The sequence below is a fragment of the Anastrepha obliqua genome, chromosome 6 (assembly GCF_027943255.1).
Source record: "Anastrepha obliqua isolate idAnaObli1 chromosome 6, idAnaObli1_1.0, whole genome shotgun sequence".
Taxonomy (NCBI): domain Eukaryota; kingdom Metazoa; phylum Arthropoda; class Insecta; order Diptera; family Tephritidae; genus Anastrepha; species Anastrepha obliqua.
The window spans coordinates 16,389,627-16,397,126 of NC_072897.1; the positions used below are offsets into that span (position 1 = coordinate 16,389,627).

The 7,500-nt window shown below is 34.0% G+C and overlaps 1 non-coding gene and 2 pseudogenes across 1 annotated transcript; all 3 read left to right on the forward strand.

The window, feature by feature from the left end:
• The first annotated feature begins 1,150 nt into the window (after positions 1-1,150).
• On the forward strand, positions 1,151-3,141 carry LOC129251065 (small subunit ribosomal RNA). Its single transcript, XR_008582898.1, has one exon. It is a non-coding gene; the product is annotated as a small subunit ribosomal RNA (ribosomal RNA).
• A 594-nt stretch (positions 3,142-3,735) lies between these two features.
• LOC129251018 (5.8S ribosomal RNA) lies at positions 3,736-3,916 on the forward strand (annotated as a pseudogene).
• Positions 3,917-4,358: 442 nt separating this feature from the next.
• Positions 4,359-7,500, forward strand: part of LOC129251081 (large subunit ribosomal RNA) — a 5,460-nt pseudogene continuing 2,318 nt past the window's right edge.

Below are 7,500 nucleotides of genomic sequence, written 5' to 3' on the forward strand. Positions count from 1 at the left end.
GAAAATATCAAAAGTTAACTAACCAATGATATTGAAACATATAAATCGAATCATAACTATATGAAACTCGAATTTGAGCCATATTAAACTGGTAATATTGTGATTTTATGCCTGGTTTTCCATACGTTAGTTTAAATAGAAAAAAATTCTCGAATATATATACATATATGAAGAATCTATATTCTATACTAACATTTTATGGAATATAACCTTGGCATATTGCCATTAAAATATATAATAAAGACATTTCAAATCAAACTGAAATGTATTGAAATGAATTTTTCCCATACATTTTTGACAATGTGAGGTGTGCATGGCAAAAAACACTCACGGTGAAGGCATGTGATATAATATGAAAATATCAAAAGTTAACTAACCAATGATATTGAAGCATATAAATCGAATCATAACTATATGAAACTCGAATTTGAGCCATATTAAACTGGTAATATTATGATTTTATTCCTGGTTTTCCATACGTTAGTTTAAATAGAAAAAATTTTCGAATATATATACATATATGAAGAATCTATATTCTATACTAACATGTTATGGCATATTGGTGTTATTGTATTTTATTCCTGGTTTTCTATAGTTAGTTTAAATAGAAATAAATTTTTGAATTCAAAATTTTATATTCTATACTAGCATTACATAGAAATTATCCTCAACTGTTTGTTTCTTGTATAAATACAGGAAATTAAACAGATGATGAAGAGAAAAAAATAAGAAAAACAAAAATTTATAAGAAAAATTAAATTTTAAACAAAGGAAAAGAGGAGAAAATTTTTTCAATCATATATATTTATGATTAAAAAATAGAATTATGAAATTATTAATTTCAATTCAAAGAGAAAAATTATGTAATATATGAAATTATTACATTAAAAATGCATTTGAAAAAAAAGTAAAATGTTATTAAGAATGATAAATTATTTGAAAATTGGCAAATATTAAGAAGAAATATCGTTCTTATATTTTTATATAAAATATATAATATAGAGAACGAAAATTCTTTTTCATAAAAAACGGTTTTTGAATTTTGATAAGAAAAGCTAAAGGGGGGTCGCCCCTTTACTTTTTATATACACCGTAATTTATGAAATTTTCAAATATGAAAAACAAAGAAAAATATATAAATAAAAATATTATTCTGGTTGATCCTGCCAGTAGTTATATGCTTGTCTCAAAGATTAAGCCATGCATGTCTAAGTACAAACAAATTAAAAGTGAAACCGCAAAAGGCTCATTATATCAGTTATGGTTCCATAGATCGTTAACAGTTACTTGGATAACTGTGGTAATTCTAGAGCTAATACATGCAATATAAACACGGACCTTATGGAACGTGTGCTTTTATTAGACTAAAACCAAGCGATCATTTGATCGTTAAATTGGTTGAACTCTAGATAACTTGCAGATCGTATGGTCCCGTACCGACGACAGATCTTTCAAATGTCTGCCCTATCAACTTTTGATGGTAGTATCTAGGACTACCATGGTTGCAACGGGTAACGGGGAATCAGGGTTCGATTCCGGAGAGGGAGCCTGAGAAACGGCTACCACATCTAAGGAAGGCAGCAGGCGCGTAAATTACCCACTCCCAGTTCGGGGAGGTAGTGACGAAAAATAACAATACAGGACTCATATCCGAGGCCCTGTAATTGGAATGAGTACACTTTAAATCCTTTAACAAGGACCTATTGGAGGGCAAGTCTGGTGCCAGCAGCCGCGGTAATTCCAGCTCCAATAGCGTATATTAAAGTTGTTGCGGTTAAAACGTTCGTAGTTGAATTTGTGCTTCATACGGGTAGTACAACTATATATTGTGGTATGTACATTACCTTATGTATGTAAGCGTATTACCGGTGGAGTTCTTATATATAATTAATACAATGTATTTTTTATATATTCCTCCTATTTAAACCTACTTCAGTGCTCTTCATCGAGTGTTGTTGTGGGCCGGTACAATTACTTTGAACAAATTAGAGTGCTTAAAGCAGGCTCCAAATGCCTGAATATTTTGTGCATGGAATAATGAAATAAGACCTCTGTTCTACTTTCATTGGTTTTTAGATCAAGAGGTAATGATTAATAGAAGCAGTTTGGGGGCATTAGTATTACGACGCGAGAGGTGAAATTCTTGGACCGTCGTAAGACTAACTTAAGCGAAAGCATTTGCCAAAGATGTTTTCATTAATCAAGAACGAAAGTTAGAGGTTCGAAGGCGATCAGATACCGCCCTAGTTCTAACCATAAACGATGCCAGCTAGCAATTGGGTGTAGCTACTACTATGGCTCTCTCAGTCGCTTCCCGGGAAACCAAAGCTTTTGGGCTCCGGGGGAAGTATGGTTGCAAAGCTGAAACTTAAAGGAATTGACGGAAGGGCACCACCAGGAGTGGAGCCTGCGGCTTAATTTGACTCAACACGGGAAAACTTACCAGGTCCGAACATAAGCGTGTAAGACAGATTGATAGCTCTTTCTCGAATCTATGGGTGGTGGTGCATGGCCGTTCTTAGTTCGTGGAGTGATTTGTCTGGTTAATTCCGATAACGAACGAGACTCAAATATATTAAATAGATGCTTTCAGGATTATGATGTTGAAACTTATATAGCCTTCTTTCATGCGTACATCTTGAATGTACAAGTGTTTGAATGTGTTTATATAAGTGGAGTCGTACCTGTTGGTTTGTCCCATTATAAGGACACTAGCTTCTTAAATGGACAAATTGCGTCTAGCAGTAACGAGATTGAGCAATAACAGGTCTGTGATGCCCTTAGATGTCCTGGGCTGCACGCGCGCTACAATGAAAGTATCAACGTGTATTTCCTAGACCGAGAGGTCCGGGTAAACCGCTGAACCACTTTCATGCTTGGGATTGTGAACTGAAACTGTTCACATGAACTTGGAATTCCCAGTAAGTGCGAGTTATTAACTCGCATTGATTAAGTCCCTGCCCTTTGTACATACCGCCCGTCGCTACTACCGATTGAATTATTTAGTGAGGTCTCCGGACGTGATCACTGTGACGCCTCGTGTGTCACGGTTGTTTCGCAAAAGTTGACCGAACTTGATTATTTAGAGGAAGTAAAAGTCGTAACAAGGTTTCCGTAGGTGAACCTGCGGAAGGATCATTATTGTGTTCCATATCCGTAAGAAAAACAAACAAACAAACAAACAAACAGACAAGCAAACAAACGAACAAAAAGAAAAAAAAAAAAAAAAAAAAAAAAAAAGAAAAAAAAAAAAATTTATATAATTATTTTGAATCCATAATTCTTTTTATTCTTTTTCATTCAATTTGTGATCCATCAATTATATCATATTAAATATAATATATGATGGTACATTTTGTAATGTTTTTTCTTATTTTTTTCTTTTAAAAACCTTTAAACATGAAAATAAAAAGTTGTACTTATTATTCATTTGATTGAATGATAAGTTAATTTGTTCACAATAACAAAAGTGGTATATATTTATTATATTATTATATATACATAAAATGATTAAAAAAATACAAAATAATTGAATCATAATAAATACCACCACTGTATTATTGTTGAACTAAGACATTCGCAACTTAATAAAAATGTTTAGAGTTAAATATATTTGATATATATTATTGAAAGAAAATCAATTTATATATTATTAATATTATTTAATTTTACTCTTTCAATTAATATATGCAAAAAAAAATTGACATTTGTTATAAATAAAAATAAATAAAAAAATACTCTAAGCGGTGGATCACTTGGCTCATGGGTCGATGAAGAACGCAGCAAACTGTGCGTCATCGTGTGAACTGCAGGACACATGAACATCGACATTTTGAACGCATATCGCAGTCCATGCTGTTATGTACATTAAATTCAATTTTAAAGTACTGCTTGGACTACATATGGTTGAGGGTTGTAAGACTATGCTAAATAAGTTGCTTATTCTTTTATAAAAATAATTGAATTTAAGCAAATGTGTATATTATTGGATTTTAAATAATTCATAATATTAATAGCAAAAAAAATAAAGATATATAATGAATTTTATTTATTATATATTCTTTAAAAAAAAAATCCTCTCAAATAAAATGAAATGATGAAAATATTGAATCTAAGTATTCTTTACAAAAAATTTTCATATTATTTATATATATATATAAAATAATAATTTATATATGTAATTAAAAGGAGGAATGTCTAGCATAAAAATTAAATTTTTTATTCTAGGATTGCCTCATTTTACATTATTATTATTTTTATATATTTACAATATATAAAAGGAGAAAAGAAAAATAGAGATGAAAAGATGGTATAATTTTTTTATTAAATTGTGAGAAGATAAAAAAAGAATATTAAAACAACCTCAACTCATATGGGATTACCCCCTGAATTTAAGCATATTAATGAGGGGAGGAAAAGAAACTAACAAGGATTTTCTTAGTAGCGGCGAGCGAAAAGAAAATAGTTCAGCACTAAGTCACTTTGTCTATATGTCAAATGTGAGATGCAGTGTATGGAATATCTTAATATCTAGTATGAGAAATTAACGATTTAAGTCCTTCTTAAATGAGGCCATTTACCCATAGAGGGTGCCAGGCCCGTATAACGTTAATGATTACTAGAAAGATATTTCCAAAGAGTCGTGTTGCTTGATAGTGCAGCACTAAGTGGGTGGTAAACTCCATCTAAAACTAAATATAACCATGAGACCGATAGTAAACAAGTACCGTGAGGGAAAGTTGAAAAGAACTCTGAATAGAGAGTTAAATAGTACGTGAAACTGCTTAGAGGTTAAGCCCGATGAACCTGAATATCCATTATGAAAAATTCATCATTAAATAATTAAAAAAATAATGTGCATTTTTTTCATATAAGGACATTGTAATCTATTAACATAATAAAGTATTTATCAAAAGATCATTGGTGATATTAAGTTTATTTAAATTAATTTGCTTTTTAAGCATATTAACATAAAATAAATACTAATGATTTGATAAAGTGTTGATAGATTTTATTATATATAATGCTAAAATTCATTTTTTGAATTTTACAAAAAATTTAATATCTATGATATTAATATTTATTTGTATGCATTTATATGATTAACAATGCGAAAGATTCAGGATACCTTCGGGACCCGTCTTGAAACACGGACCAAGGAGTCTAACATATGTGCAAGTCATTGAGTTATATTAAACTTAATGGCATAATTAACTTAACTTAAATATAATGGGATTAATTTTTAGTCTATTTTTTAATAAATAGTCAATTAATTCAATCCCGGGGCGTTCCATATAGTTATGTATAATGATAATTTATTATTATTTATACCTCTAACTGGAGCGTACCTTGAGCATATATGCTGTGACCCGAAAGATGGTGAACTATACTTGATCAGGTTGAAGTCAGGGGAAACCCTGATGGAAGACCGAAACAGTTCTGACGTGCAAATCGATTGTCAGAATTGAGTATAGGGGCGAAAGACCAATCGAACCATCTAGTAGCTGGTTCCCTCCGAAGTTTCCCTCAGGATAGCTGGTGCATTTAAAAATTATATAAAATAATCTTATCTGGTAAAGCGAATGATTAGAGGCCTTAGGGTCGAAACGATTTTAACCTATTCTCAAACTTTAAATGGGTAAGAACCTCACCTTTCTTGATATGAAGGTTGAGGTTATGATATAATGTGCCCAGTGGGCCACTTTTGGTAAGCAGAACTGGCGCTGTGGGATGAACCAAACGTAATGTTACGGTGCCTAAATTAACAACTCATGCAGATACCATGAAAGGCGTTGGTTGCTTAAAACAGCAGGACGGTGGACATGGAAGTCGTAATCCGCTAAGGAGTGTGTAACAACTCACCTGCCGAAGCAACTAGCCCTTAAAATGGATGGCGCTTAAGTTGTATACCTATACATTACCGCTAAAGTAGATGATTTATAAAACAATTTCGATTGATTTATAAATTTTGAAACTTTAGTGAGTAGGAGGGTACAATAGTGTGCTTAGAAGTGTTTGGCGTAAGCCTGCATGGAGCCGCTATTGGTACAGATCTTGGTGGTAGTAGCAAATAATCGAATGAGACCTTGGAGGACTGAAGTGGAGAAGGGTTTCGTGTGAACAGTGGTTGATCACGAGTTAGTCGGTCCTAAGTTCAAGGCGAAAGCCGAAAATTTTCAAGTTTTTAATAAAAAAAAATATTAATAAAAATATATTTAAAAATAATTAAAATACTTGAATTATTTTGAACGAAAGGGAATACGGTTCCAATTCCGTAACCTGTTGAGTATCCGTTTGTTATTAAAAATGGGCCTTGTGCTCATCCTGGCAACAGGAACGACCATAAAGAAGCCGTCGAGAGATATCGGAAGAGTTTTCTTTTCTGTTTTATAGTCGTACTACCATGGAAGTCTTTCGAAGAGAGATATGGTAGATGGACTAGAAGAGCATGACATTTACTGTTGTGTCGATATTTTCTCCTCGGACCTTGAAAATTTATGGTGGGGTCACGCAAACTTCTCAACAGGCCGTACCAATATCCGCAGCTGGTCTCCAAGGTGAAGAGTCTCTAGTCGATAGAATAATGTAGGTAAGGGAAGTCGGCAAATTAGATCCGTAACTTCGGGATAAGGATTGGCTCTGAAGATTGAGATAGTCGGGCTTGATTGGGAAGCAATACCATGGTTTATGTACTCGTTCTGGGTAAATAGAGAATTACGATTCTTGTTCCCCGGATAGTAGTTACGTAGCCAATTGTGGAACTTTCTTGCTAAAATTTTTAAGGAATTATATCATTCGATATATATTCCTTTTAAATTATAACGATTATCAATTAACAATCAATTCAGAACTGGCACGGACTTGGGGAATCCGACTGTCTAATTAAAACAAAGCATTGTGATGGCCCTAACGGGTGTTGACACAATGTGATTTCTGCCCAGTGCTCTGAATGTCAAAGTGAAGAAATTCAAGTAAGCGCGGGTAAACGGCGGGAGTAACTATGACTCTCTTAAGGTAGCCAAATGCCTCGTCATCTAATTAGTGACGCGCATGAATGGATTAACGAGATTCCTACTGTCCCTATCTACTTAAGGGCAGATTGTCCCCGAGTCGTCCACCGATTGTACGTTTGAATGGGATAGGGATTAGGTATGTGACGCAAGTCAAATACCTGGGGTTAGCTATGAGTGAAAGGATGTGTTTTACTCCACACTTAGTATTGTTGAGGGAGCGGCTGCAGGCAACTGTTGGGCAAGTTCGGCGCGTGGTCAGATTTGACTGGGGCCTTAGCCGGCGTGCGGTTCGCACCGTATATCGGGGCCTATTCGTGGCCTGTGCCACTTATGGTGCCGCTGTATGGTACGAATCGGCTTTAAAGTCGGTTGGCAAACGTCATCTGATGGCGTGCCAGCGCATTATGATGCTTGCCTGCATGCCTGTATGCCGTACAGTGAGTACGGATGCATTGCAGGTGTTGTTAGGTGCGCCTCCTCTTGACCT